Source organism: Microtus ochrogaster, chromosome 10 (assembly GCF_000317375.1).
Source record: "Microtus ochrogaster isolate Prairie Vole_2 chromosome 10, MicOch1.0, whole genome shotgun sequence".
In the NCBI taxonomy this organism is placed as follows: Eukaryota; Metazoa; Chordata; class Mammalia; order Rodentia; family Cricetidae; genus Microtus; species Microtus ochrogaster.
Window position 1 is genome coordinate 39,898,576 of NC_022016.1, and position 13,603 is coordinate 39,912,178.

The following is a 13,603-nucleotide window of genomic DNA, read 5'->3' on the forward strand; positions in this document are numbered from 1 at the left end:
GGCCGCTTTTTTAAAGGGAGAGAGACCACGCCCCAATGGGCGGGTATCTCAGCGGCTATAGGCTGGAGGAGCGGAAGGACCTCCCGCAACACCTGGATGTACTTGTAGGCGCCCATCTTGGCTCACCTGATGGCCGCTGCCAGAGGAAAGGCTTGTTTTTTGTTTTTCGAGACAGGGTTTCTCTGTAGCTTTGGAGCCTGTCCTGGAACTAGCTCTTGTAGACCAGGCTAGCCTCGAACTCACAGAGATCTGCCTGCCTCTGCCTCCCGAGTGCTGGGATTACAGGCGTGGCCACCACCGCCCAGCGACAGTTGATTTTCTGTTGCCTGCAAGATGTAGTAGTCTCAGCTCCAGCACCAGCTCTGCCGCATGCCACCATGCTCCTTGCCATGATGATAATTGATTGACTGAACCTCTGAAACTGCAAGTGAGCATCCTCAACTAAATGTTTTCTTTATAAGAGTTGCCACGATCGTGGTTTCTTCACAGCCATAAAACCCAGAGTAAGACATGAGGCTTGCAAGGCAAGCCCGTTTATCCACTGATCTTGACAGCCTCCATGTCAGATTTAAAGTAGCCTTTTAGGTATCGTATAACAAGGCTAACAGACCCTGGGCTCCAAGAGAGATAACCAGAGGAAAGAGCCCAAATCAACAGTCTGTATTTCTTGGTTTAAACGACAATAATACAAACAAATAAAATACAAAACAACAACTGTTAGTATCCTGGTGCCCCTTGGGAACCTGACACAGTCACCCCGTGTATGGCAAGCAGGTCCTAATTTGTACACAGGTGCAAAGGTCCCTTTAAGATATAAGCTCCACCCACTCCTGATCTCTCTTCCCACCTATGCAAGCAGGTCTTAGCCTCTCTCTCCCTTTCCTAGCCTCTCTCTCTCTCTCCTCCCTCCCTCTTTCCTCCTGCCTTTTTTCTCTCTGTCTCTGTTTCTCCCTTCTCTCCTTCCCCCTACTCTCACAATACCTTCTTCTCAATAAACTCCACACTCAAACTCTCTCTGCATGGCGTATTCTGTCACCTGCCACGATCCTCACCATACCTGCCAAGGTCCCAACTCGTGATGTTTCTTAACAACAAGCCAGGCGATGGCGGTTCACACTTCTAATCCCAGCACTTAGGAGGCAGAGGTGTGTGGATCTCAGTGAGTTTGAGGCCAGCCTGGTCTATAGAGTGAGTTCCAGGACATCCAGGACTGTTACACAGGGAAACCCTATTTCAAAAACTCACAAAAACCAAACAGCAACAACAGAACAAAGTCCATTTTGGAGATCCTTGCCATGTCCCAGGCTCAGTCAGCTTCATGGTCAGTTGACTGTCAGTAACCCTGTCTAGAATCTGAGCCAACCATCTCTGTCTCAATGTCCTGTTTCCTCTTAGATGTCGAAGTGTCCTGTTGCTGCTGTAACATATGAACACTTAGGACTGCCTTTCAGTTTGGTCAGTTACAAGTCCTAATAGTAAGGAGTAGCCCACGGACCTTCTGCAGGCTCTGGGGAACATCTATTTCTTTGTGCCTGTATTCTTTGGTTCATCTCTCTCTCTTCATCTTCAAACCCAGAAGCATAACATCTTCTGTATTTGTAGTAAGGTCATCTGTAAGAGCAACAATTGTTTATAAGTGTTGAGGAACTCTCCAGCCCCAATGGTCAGTTTTAAATGTGAACTTGCTACAACTTGGAATCACCTTGGAAGAGTCTTAACTGAGCAATTGTTCCTATTAGGTTGGCCTGTGAACATGTCTGTGGAGGATTGTCTTCATTGTTAATTGTCATAAGAGGGCCAGTCCACTGTGGGCAGTATCTGTCCTGTCCCTTTAAGAGACAAGCCATGCCTACTGCCCCCATCTGCTGTGGCAAGCAGATCTTCCTTCTGCTTCCAACCTGAATCCTTTCCTTTCCATATCTCTCCTGAAGAGGCAGCTTTTCCCTCTCTCCCTTCTCCCCTCCCCCCCTTCTTCTTCTCCCCTTCCTCCTTTCTTTTTCCCCTCCACAATCCACTAAATATATACCTACTTTCTCTGCATGGCATGTGACTATCCGTCTCTGTCTCTCACTTGCTATGTGGCTCCCTGCCTGAGACCAGCTGCCTTTGTGGTCCACCATGGTCTTGTGGCCTGCTGACCACTGCTGCCACTCAGGGACCTGCAGCATTTTACCATAACAGGCAGCATCATTCCCTGGACAGATTGTCCTGGGCTGTATAAGAAAGCAACAGAAGCATGGTCTACACTCCAGCAAGCAGCACCCTCTACGATTCCTTCTGTACTTCCTTGGCTGCCGGTGAGTTCCTTGGTCGTCAGTAGTGCTGTGTGGAAGAGTACGCAGGCCTGGTTCTGACCGCCCTCATGATTGAACTGTAACTTGTGAGCTGAAATAATCTTTCCTTCCCTATGTTTCTTTTGGTCAGAGTGTTTGCCACAGCAACAGAATGTAACTAGAACAACTTCCTACCACCATAGTTCAACCGCTGGAGAGAGGAAGTAGGGCATGAGAAGGTAGGTGCTTGGTCATGGTAGAGATTGTTGTAATCCTTCTGGCCTACCCTGTCACCTGGGTGCCCTGTCCCTTTAAGAGATAAACTCAGTTCACCCCCAATATCCCCTTTCCACTGAGGCAAGGTGATCTCACACCTCCTCTTTTCCTTTCTGTCCTTCTGAAGAAGCAGTCTCTGCCTTTCCCTTTCTCTTTCTTCTCTTTCTCTGTTCCTCTCTCTCCCCTCCTCCATAACCCCTTACCCTTATATTCTTCCTAATACCTACCAAATAAACTTTATACCCAAGCTCTCTCTGCATGGTGGATCTGTCTGTCTCCTACCCGCCGCACTGCCACGGTCTCCCACCTTCCAGAGGACCTGCCAGAGTCACATCGCCAAAATCTTTCAGAGACCCTAGCCAGTTTTAAATGCCAGTGATCTGCCCTGTGGGACAGTGAAATGGACCAGAAGAACCTTGAGGAAACATGTTTCCTTCTTCGGAAAAGACTGTGGAGCAGCCTGAATGCTGCCTTGAGTAGTAGGTGTGAATATAAGTAGTAACCCAACCACCTAATCCTCCTCAGAAGATGGTGGCCAACAAGGAAAGCCACCACTTCTACATGCAGGCCCCTCTTGCTCTATTCAGCTCCTGACCATTATCCTTGTCCCTGTTTCTACCTCTGCTTCCAGCCTGGAGATGAGCCTGCTGACCTGTTTCTCATTCTTGACCTTGGTGATCATTGCCTCAAGCCCATCTCCTCTAGCTCTTTCTGTCTCAATAGAAATCTATCCACTCATCATGTTTGCTTTCCTGCGTGTCAACCACTATACCTCAAAAAGGTGGCTGCTGCTCTGAGCAAAGGATCTAGAAGCACTCACCACTATTCTGCCACTATTATTGCCTTCTTCTCCCTGGTTCCTTGCCCATAGGTGCTCTGACCTAAATGTGCTGAAGGAACAGCTTTTTCCCCCTGCAGACCGGAAGCTTATCTTTATGAATAATTGAGTTTTTTCCCCTCCAGACTTACATTCTCAAAAGTACTTAATGGTTTGGTTCATTCAAATATAGTTCATCAGTCGAGCAGGGTGTTGAAGCTTATAATCACAACACTTAGGAGGCAGGAGGACTGCTGAATGTTCAAGGCCAGCCTACTCTCCCTATATCTATGTATCTATCTATGCATCTATCTATATATGTATGTATGTATGTATGTATGTATCTATCTATCTATCTATCTATCATGTATGTATGTATCTATCTATCATGTATGTATGTATGTATGTATCTATCTATCTATCTATCTATCTATCTATCTATCTATCTATCTATCTATCTATCCATCTATCTATCGACAGATAGAGTCCACAGACTGGCCACAGCTACATAGAGAGATTCTGTATCAAAATTCAAACTAGACTAGACAGGAGGCTCAGTGGTTAAGAGCACTGGATGCTCTTCCAGAGGTTGGAGAGTCAGTTTCCAGCACCCACATGGCAGTTCAAACCCATGTAAGACTTCAGTTCCTGGGGATCTAATACCTTCTTTTGGCCTTCTTGGGCACCAGGAGTGCACATGGTGAACAGGCATCCACGCAGGCATATACATAAAATAAAAAATAAACCTTAAACAAGTCTATCAAAACAAATATGATTCAGCAAGTTTCTGCATAATTAAGGACACAACCAATTGAATGAAGAAAAAAACCCAGAATGGAAGAGAATCTTGGCCAGCTATACATCTGATAGAGGATTAATATCTAGAATATACAAAGAACTTTAAAAAACCACAAATAACAAAAAAAACCTCAAAGAGACAAGGAAACAAATGACCCAATCGAAAAATGGGTCATGTATCTAAACAGAGAGAAGAAATAAAAGTGGCTAAGAAATATTTCAAAACATGTTTATTGTTCCTAGAAATCATGAAATATAAATTAAAACTTTAAGAGTTTATATTGCTGGGTGGTGGCTGCACACACCTTTAATCCCAGCACTTGGGGAGCAGAGTCAGGCAGATCTCTATGATTTTGAGGCCAGCCTGGTCTATAAAGAGAGTTCCAGGACAGCTAGAATTACATAATGAAACCCTGTCTTGAAAAAACAAAAAACAAACAAAAACCCAACAAAAAGACTTTATCCTAGTCAGAATGGCAAAGATCAACAAAACAACTAGCAACAAATGCTGGAGGAGATTTGAAGAAAATAGGAGCCCTCATTCTCTCTTGGTAGTAGTGCAAATTAGCACAACCTCTCTGGAATTGAGTGTGGAGAATCCTTTAAAAAACAAAACTGAAAATGGGTCTACCATATAACACAGGTATGCCAGGCAGGGGTTCATGCATTTCATCCCAGGACTCCAGAATTAGAGGCAGTTGGATCTCTGGGTTTGAGGCCAGCCTAGCCTATAGAGTGAGTTCCAGAACAGTCAGGACTACACAGAGAAACCCTGCTTCAAAAAAAAAATGTGACCCACCTATTCCACTCCTTGCCATATGCCCAAAGAACCTGACACCCTACTCCACAATATTCACTCAGCTTTGCTCATGTCTGCCCTATTCACAATAACCACAAAATGGAAACAACCAAAATATACTTCAACTAGGGTACCTAGTAATAGGTTTTCTGTATCACCATAATAGGTTTCTCTGCCAATGCAGTAAGCAAGACCAAGCTGAATTGAAAAAGTAAAAGAACAGGTTTATTTTAGCAAAGCAACTCCCAGGACCCAGAGATTGAGAAGTCATGCACCCAAACTAAAGAAGGGAGGTTATATAGCCTATAGGCTGGTTTTGTGCCCAAGTATGGTCAAAACTGAATACTTTAGACAGGGACTTGAACTGCTAGCAACTTCAGGGAAGCTGCAGTAGCAGCCAAGAATGTGGAACTGGGAGCTGGGAGCTTTGGCACCTTTTTTAAAATTGGAAATTCTCTGAGAGGGTAGGGTTTGGAGAGAGAGAGAGAGAGAGAGAGAGAGAGAGAGAGAGAGAGAGAGCGAGCGAGCTGGGGGTTCCAACCAAACACACACATATATTAGGGAATATTATTTAGCTATAAAGAAAAGTGAAACAGTGAAATTTGCAGGTAAATGGAAGAAATTAGAAAAGATTCTATCCAGTGGGGTAACCCAGAGCCTGGAAAACAAAGGCTGTATGTTCTCTCTCACCTGTGGTTCTTAGTTCCATAGTTTTAGATGTGAATATGTAACCTGGAATAACCACACAAACTAGGAAAGACTAAAGGGACCTCGGAGGAAGAGGGCTTGAGAGAATAGCAGGACCAGATGATATGAAGTAGGAAATGGAAAAACTGGGAGGGAGACCTGAACTGGGGAGGAGGGAAGAAGGTCATTACAGGAGAAAGAGGGATGGGGAAAAGGACACCAAGTTTGTTTGATAAATCTCAAGGAATCTTACTTTATATTTACCTAAAATCATACATACTACATACAAGTATATGGATATATATCTTAAAGGATGTTATACTATGAGTGCTAACAATCCTTCCCACAAGAACTAGAGACAACAAAACCCCTAGGCACGAGAAACCCCCTTACAATGGTTTGTCAGGGCAGGCCAAGTGACTTCCAAAATGATAGAGACTGTTAGGCTTGTTGCTTCTCAGAGGTTGAAGCTATTGTTGAAGACATTGCACACTTGGGACACTGGACTTGGATGGCTTAAGCTGGATCTGACCCGAAAGCCTCCTTCCTGTGGTCTGTCTTGCACAGTACAAGAAAATACCATGAAAGTTGCCAACGGGAGGCAATCAATAGTCCTACCTAGCAGTGACACCTATGAACTACAATTACCAGAATGGCAGGATATCTGTAAAGGTGCAAGGAGTGACTCTCATGTTAGTGGTAACCAACAGCTGTCTGATTGGACTGAAGGCCCACTCAACAGGAGGGAAATCATGCCTGGTAGTAAGGACTTAGCCAACTTCCTGGGTCTAGTGGGGCTATGAGTCTTAGAAGAGCATCTACTACCTAATTACATTTTAAATCTCCCCTTCACCCCCCCCCCCCCAAGACAGGATTTCCCTGTATAACAGTCCTAGTTTGTCAGGGACCATTGTCCCAAGAATGATAACAGATATATCAGGGACCATTGTCCTAAGGATGTTTGCAGAGAGCCCCACATCCCAACTATCCTGAGAACTGTTTGTTAACGGAACCACAAAAAGAATGTTTCTGCTTACACAAAAAACACCAGGTGTGCTAACTGGTGACCTGTGCTACCCTTCCAAGTTCCTTCTTACCCCTACCCCCCACCCCAAGCCAAGGTCCTCATTCAAGGGCTATATAAGCTGTAACCATTACCCTAATAAAGTGAGACCTTGACAATTGAATTCTGCTTGGTCTCCTTCTTTTCTCTCACCCATGATTCTTACAGGTAGAGAGCCTCTTCAGACCCTGAATAACTGGACCTGCTGGACGGGTCACTAGTTGTTCTGGAACTTGCTCTTGTAGATCAGGCTGGCCTCGAACTCACAGGGATCTGCCTGCCTCTGCCTCCCGAGTGCTGGGATTAAAGGTGTGCGCCACCACCGCCCGGCTTCACATTTTAAATCTTATCCTCATACACACAGACCAGTGTGTCCACAACCCCTCATCAAAGAAACCTCTCTTTACAGCAAATGGAGACCATCACAGAAAACTACAACTGGACACAATGTAGAGATAAATGGCTCATGGGGGCTCAGCCCTAATGGATATGTTTTCAAGACAGTTTCCACATCTGTGGGTTAGGGAACATTGAAGAGGTTGTAAGAGCCAGAATACTAGAAGGTGTGCTGTGAGATACGCTCTCCTAGAAATGGCTGCATAAACAAGATCTGAACAATGGTGATATCAGTAGACATGCTAACATCGAAGCGGTGAAATGTCATGGGGTCATACTTCTGAGCAAGGAATTATAGGTAACTGATGAATACTGAGAGAGAGGAAGAATTAGTCTCTCCCAGGGATGAGTCCCTTAACTGATTGTCCAGTACAAAGTGGTTGGTTCTGAAATCATATACACATACAACAAAAACAGACTCAGAAGACTGTATTTATAGGCTGTATTTGTACATATATATATACTATTGTAATGATTGTTCCATCTCTTTAAGAGACAAGCCATGCCCACTCCCTCCCCCTCCGCTGAGGCAGGCTGATTTTCAGCTTCCAGCCTGAGCTCACTCTCTTTTCTGTCTTCCTCCCAGAGAGGCAGCTTTGCTTCTGCCTCTCTCCCCTCTTCTTCCCTTCCCCTGCTTCCTTCTCTCTCTCTCTCTCTCTCTCTCTCTCTCTCTCTCTCTCTCTCTCTCGGCTCTTCTCCCCTTCTCCCTTCCCCCTCCATAAACCTTCCCCCTCCATAAACCTTCCCCCTCCATAAACCCCCAAATAAATATCTAACCTCACTCTGCATGTCGTGTCTATCCATTCTATCCATGTCTCTGCCTCTTGCCCCCCCCATGTGTCTCCTTGCCTGGAACCAGCCATCGCTCAGGGACTGGCAGCCATCTCTGCCTGGGACTGGCTGCTCTCAAGGCCCACTGCCTGCTGCCACATGACCCACTACCACCGCATGGGGACCTACAGCATTTCTGCTGCCTACTGCTGCTGGGGATCCTGTAGCATTTTTAATGAATCCATAACAACTATATTGAACAGAATAATTGGGGAAGAAAAGGCTATCAAATTGGGAGTTGGACATAGAAGGAATTGGAGGAAGGGTGTGCAGGGATGAACTGAGAGGGGTAAAGTGATGTATTTATGTTTTAATTAAAAATATATGAAATAAAAACCAAATACATTTTTAAAAATTAAGAAAAAGATTGTGCTTTTTTTGCATTTATCTATTTACTTAAGATAGGCTCTCATATATTCTAGGCTAGCCTCAAACAGGCTATATAGCCAAGACTGGCTTTGAACTTCTGATCCTTGTGCCTCTACTTTCCAACTGCTGGGATTACAGGTGTGTGGCATGGTACCTTGCTGGTGATTGAACCCAGGGCCTTGTGAATGCTAGAGTGGCATCAGCTGCTGATTATATTCCCAGCCAGGACCTTGGAGTTTAGCTGGACATAGTGGCATGTGCCTATAGTCTCAGCACTTGGGAGGCTGCAGCAGAAAGAAGGCCTAGAGTTTAAGGCTCATTGGGCTAGAGTGAGTTCCAGGTGAGCCAAGGCTTCATAGTATAAACTAGAGACTCAACATTCCTTACACACAAAACATTCAAATTGCCCTCACCAACAAGTCCCTGAAGATCTTGGTGTCTATGGGGAAAAAAAATGACTTGCAGCCAACAAACCAGCCTTTGAAATCAGAACTTTCCTGGAATAACCAGTACAAACAATAGACATCTGGGTGTCAGAGAAACATCTACATGAGCTGTCTAGCCACAGCGGAGCAAGATAACTGGACATTTTAAGAGCTGCAGTGGTGGTTCACTGTTAATCTGAACATTTAGGAGGAAGAGGCAGGTGGGTGTCTGAGATCAACCATGACAAAAACAACTCTTGCCAGGGTAAGGGTGTGGTGAATTAGAACTACAGTAAAGAATATGAAGATGCAAATGAAAGTAATAAAACAGAGAAACATAGAATAGTATTGGGAGGGAATTCCAGTGAGTACTGAAATTTGCACGTGTTTAATTTCCAACTGCTAAGCAGTTGCTAACCCCTGACTCCAAAGGTAGGAGTCAGACAAAAAACTACATTAACATGATACAAGGAAATGAACATACCAATTGAAGGTCACGGCTACACCCATAGTTAAACATTCTGTTGCCAGAACAAAACAAGTCACTTTCATATCCCAGACCAAAACATTCTATAGGCAAACTACTTCCTGGGTGGCAACCAGTGATATCTCCTTAAGGGAACTAGCCATTAGTTGGATCCTTAGACTTTTTTTTGAGGTAGGAACACGTCTACTTCTCTATTCCTGGAGTCCGTGGTCTGGCTACTGGCCACACCTTGGGAGGGCAGAACTCTCTGACCTACATCTGACCTTTGTTTGAGGTGGAAGGACAATAGCCTTGAAGGAATAGAGGTAAGTTCCAACTCTCTGACCTTTGGTCAACGTGGAAACAGGCTCACAGCTTTGGGCCTCCACAGGTTTTCTGAGTTCAAGTCCTGCTTGGTCTATTTAGAGTTCCAGGAGAGCCAGGACTACACAGAGAAACCCTGCCTTGAAAAATAGACAACAAAACAAAACAAAAAGAACCATATCAAGGTTTTCTGAGCACCAAGAACATCAAAACAAGTCCTTGTGGGTTATGGAAAATGGGATGCTGGAAGGACGGTTGACGAAACTAAAGACCAAAAGCCCAAATAAAGTAGACACCGCAAAAAAAAGGCATGACTAAATGAATTATTATAAGCTGACTGTTCCCATAACCACCATGAATATCAACACACCACTCTCGGGCCAGCAGGATGACTCAGTGGGCAAAGGCATTTGTCACCAAGCCCAATGACCTGGGTTCCAACCCTGTGGCTATGTGGTGGTGGGAGAGAACTGATTTCCCCCGCAGGTTTTCCTGTGAACTCTGCATGGGTGCTGTGGCATGCGCTTGTGTCCGCAGAAGGAAGAAAGTGTAGCTTTTTTAAAGATAAGAATCTTTGGGCCGGAGAGTTGGCTCTCCGTTAAGGTCACTGCTTTTGCAGAGGACCTGGTTTGTTTCCCAGGGCCATGTCAAGCAGTTCCCAACCTCTTGTCAGATCAGGACATTCTGTGCCCTCTCTGGGTGTTCATGGACTCCTGGACACATGAGGCACTCTCTCGTGCATTCACACACATAAAAATAATAAAACTAAATCTTCAAAGACGGTCTTAATCTCTGTTCCCCTGCTAAGGAACGCCTTGGTGCTTGCATTTTAATCAGTGGCCTCTGTCCTCCATAGAGATCCCGGTGCCAACTTTGACAGTAATCCCAGAGCTCTGGGTTGTCATCAGTCAGCTACGTGTCCTCACACACTCAAGTTTAGCTTGCCTTTCAAAGGTTTCTGTTGTTGTTTGAGGGGTGGGAAAAATGGCTTAGTGGTTAGGGACCTCTTTGCTCTTGTAGAGAACCGTGATGAGATTCCCAGCACCCACATGGCTGCTATGGCCATCTCTTAACTGGTTTGGGGGGATCTGATATTCTCATCTGACCAACGGAAGCATCAGGTATGGTATACAGGTGGTGTACAGACATATATGCAGGTAAAACACCATATACACAAAAGAAAAATAGATCTTTTAGAAAAGAAACTTTTGCTTGTTTGAAGTTCTCCCTGATGGCTATCTCTCAGCTCACTGGGAGGGGCTGGGCAGGCTGCGGGAAGACAAAAGCCAGCTTTCATCTCCCCCAGTACTGTTGTGGAATAGTACTTTGACTGGGCAAAGCTGTGTTACTTTTGTTAATGCTGCGTTTGTTTAATTATGTAAAGATGTGCTGCATTTTTTTCACCTTGCCTGCCTAAGGCACCTGATTGGTCTAATAAAGAGTTGAACAGCCAATAGCTAGGCAGTAGAAAGGATAGGTGGGGCTGGTAGGCAGAGAGGATAAATAGGAGGAGAAATCTAGGCTTGAGGGAAAAAGAGGAATGAGAGAAGGAAGAGAAAAGGAGGGAGATGCCCAGGGTAAGAAGACAAGCAGCCGCCAGGCAGCCAGACACTAGATGCAGTAAGATATTAAAGAAAGAATAAAGGTAAAAAAAAAACCATTGAGGCAAAATTTAGATGAAGAGAAACAGGTTAAGGGCCTAGAGGGATGACTCAGCCATTAAAGGCTAGGCTCACAACCAAAAATACGAGTTCGGTTCCCATCACCCACAGCTGTCTCTCCAGGTACCATTAAAAAAAAAGAAAAGAAAAGAAAAAGAAAGAAGCGCTAGAAAGAAAAGAGTTAAGCTAAAACCAGGCATTCAACACTTATAAGAAGCCTCTTGGGGCTGGAGAGATGACTCAGCGGTTGGGAGTATTGCCTGCTCTTCCAAGGGTCCTGAGTTCAATTCCCAGCAACTACATGGTGGCTCACAGCCATTTGTAGTAAGGTCTGGTGCCCTCTTCTGACCTGCAGGCATACACATAGATAGAATACTGTATACATAACAAACAAATAAATAAATATTTAAAAAAAAAAGAAAGAAGCCTCTTGTCATGGTTTGGGAGCTGATTGGTAGCCCAAAAGAAAGGGGCTGGCACATAGTGTCAGAATGCTGACTAGCAGAATACTTGTACCACTGTGGCAGGAATGGCATGACAGTTATGGGAATAGCCCACTTATTTTTTTTTAGATTACAAGAGTTTTATTTAATACATTCTTAAAATTAATTTATTTTGAGGCAGTCTTATTATATAACCCTGACTGTCCTGGAACTCACTAAGTAGACCAGGGTGGCCTTGGATTCAGAGATATTCCTGCCTCTGACTCCTAAGTGCTGGGATTAAAGGTGTACACCACCAGACCTGGCTCACCAACCACTTTTTTTAAAAATTAGATCTGAGATCTACTCTCAAAAGTCTCTTATTTCTGAGCCTCTTGACTCTGCTCACACTCGTCTTTCCCTCTGATAGCTAAATTCAGTTTTACAGAGATTCAAATGTCTTTTGGTTATGGATAATATTCAAATATTGTCTCATGCTGTTATATTTCATTAAAAAAAAACCTGGCTCTGCTTTGTCCAGTGATGGATGGAAACAGATGCAGAGATCCTCAGGCAAATACTGGCCAAGCTCAAGGAGTCCTGTTGAAGAGAGGGAGAAGGGATTGTATGAGCCAGGGGTGTCAAGGTCATCACAAGGGAACCCATAGGGACAGCTGACCTGGCCTCATAGGAACTCACAGACTCTGGACCAACCATTACGGACCCTGCATGGGACCACCTTAGGCCGTTTACATATGTGTGACCATTCTGTACCTTGATCTACTTGTGGGATTCCTAGTGGTGGGAGAAGAGCCTATCCTAAACTGCAGCAGGCTCTTGGAAGCCTGTTTCTCATGCTGGATTGTCCTGACCAGCTTTAATACCAGGGGAGGAACTGAGTCCTATACTTGATATGCCTTGCTTTGTAGACATCCATGGGAAGCCTTTCCCTTTCTGAACAAAGGCAGAGGAGGAGTGGATGGGAGAAGGGAGGGAATGGTAGGAGAGGAGGGAGTGGAAACTGTGGTCAGGATGTAAAATAGATAAGTAAATTTAATTAATAATAATTTCAAAACGCTGGCTCTGGAGTTGGGCCCACTATGAAAAGATCAGGAAAATAAGGCTCCCAGTCTCTCTGGGGATTGTATTTATAGTTTAAAGTTTTGTTTTGATGTTAAAAATCTTCAATTAAATCTTAAACTCAAATTTCTAAGGTTAAAACTTCACAGGGATAAAACTGTAACATACTAATCTTATAAAAGCAGCTGTGGTTTGATTAAGAATGACCCTGTGGTGGTTTGAATAGGAATGGCCCCCATAGGCTCATAGGAAGTGGCACTATTAGGAGGTGTGACCTTGTTGGAGGAAGTGCGTCACTGGAGGTGGGCTTTGAGTTTTCAAATGCTCAAGTCACGCCCAGAGTTACTCCTTTCTGTTGCCTGTGGATCCAGATGTAGAACTCTTGGCACCTTCTCTAGCTCCATGTCTGCCTGTACACTGCCATGCTTCCTGCCATGATGATAATGGACTAAACCTCTGAACTTTTAAGTCAGCCCTAATTAAGTGTTTTTCTTTATAAGAGTTGCTGTGGTCATGGTATCTCAACACAGCAATAGGACTTTGACTAAGACAACTCCCATATGTTGATATAGTTGAATGCTCAGTCAGCAGGGAGTGGCAATACTTGAGAAGGAATAGAAAATTTGGCCACGTTGGAATAGGCATGGCTTTGCTGGAGGAAGTGTGTCACTGGGGGGGGTGGGCTTTGGGGTTTCTTTTCTTTTTTTAATTCATTTATTTATTAAAGATCTCCGTCTCTTCCCCGCCACCGCCTCCCATTTCCCTCCCCCTTCCCTTCCCTCCTCAGCCCGACGAGCAATCAGGGTTCCCTGCCCTGTGTGAAGTCCAAGGAACCCCCACCTCCATCCATTTCTAGTAAGGTGAGCATCCAAGCTGCCTAGGCTCCCACAAAGCCATTACATGCAGTAGGATCAGA

General features: G+C 44.7%; 1 pseudogene; it reads right to left on the reverse strand.

The window, feature by feature from the left end:
• LOC101985426 overlaps positions 1–13,603 on the reverse strand; it is a 34,082-nt pseudogene that overhangs the window by 910 nt on the left and 19,569 nt on the right.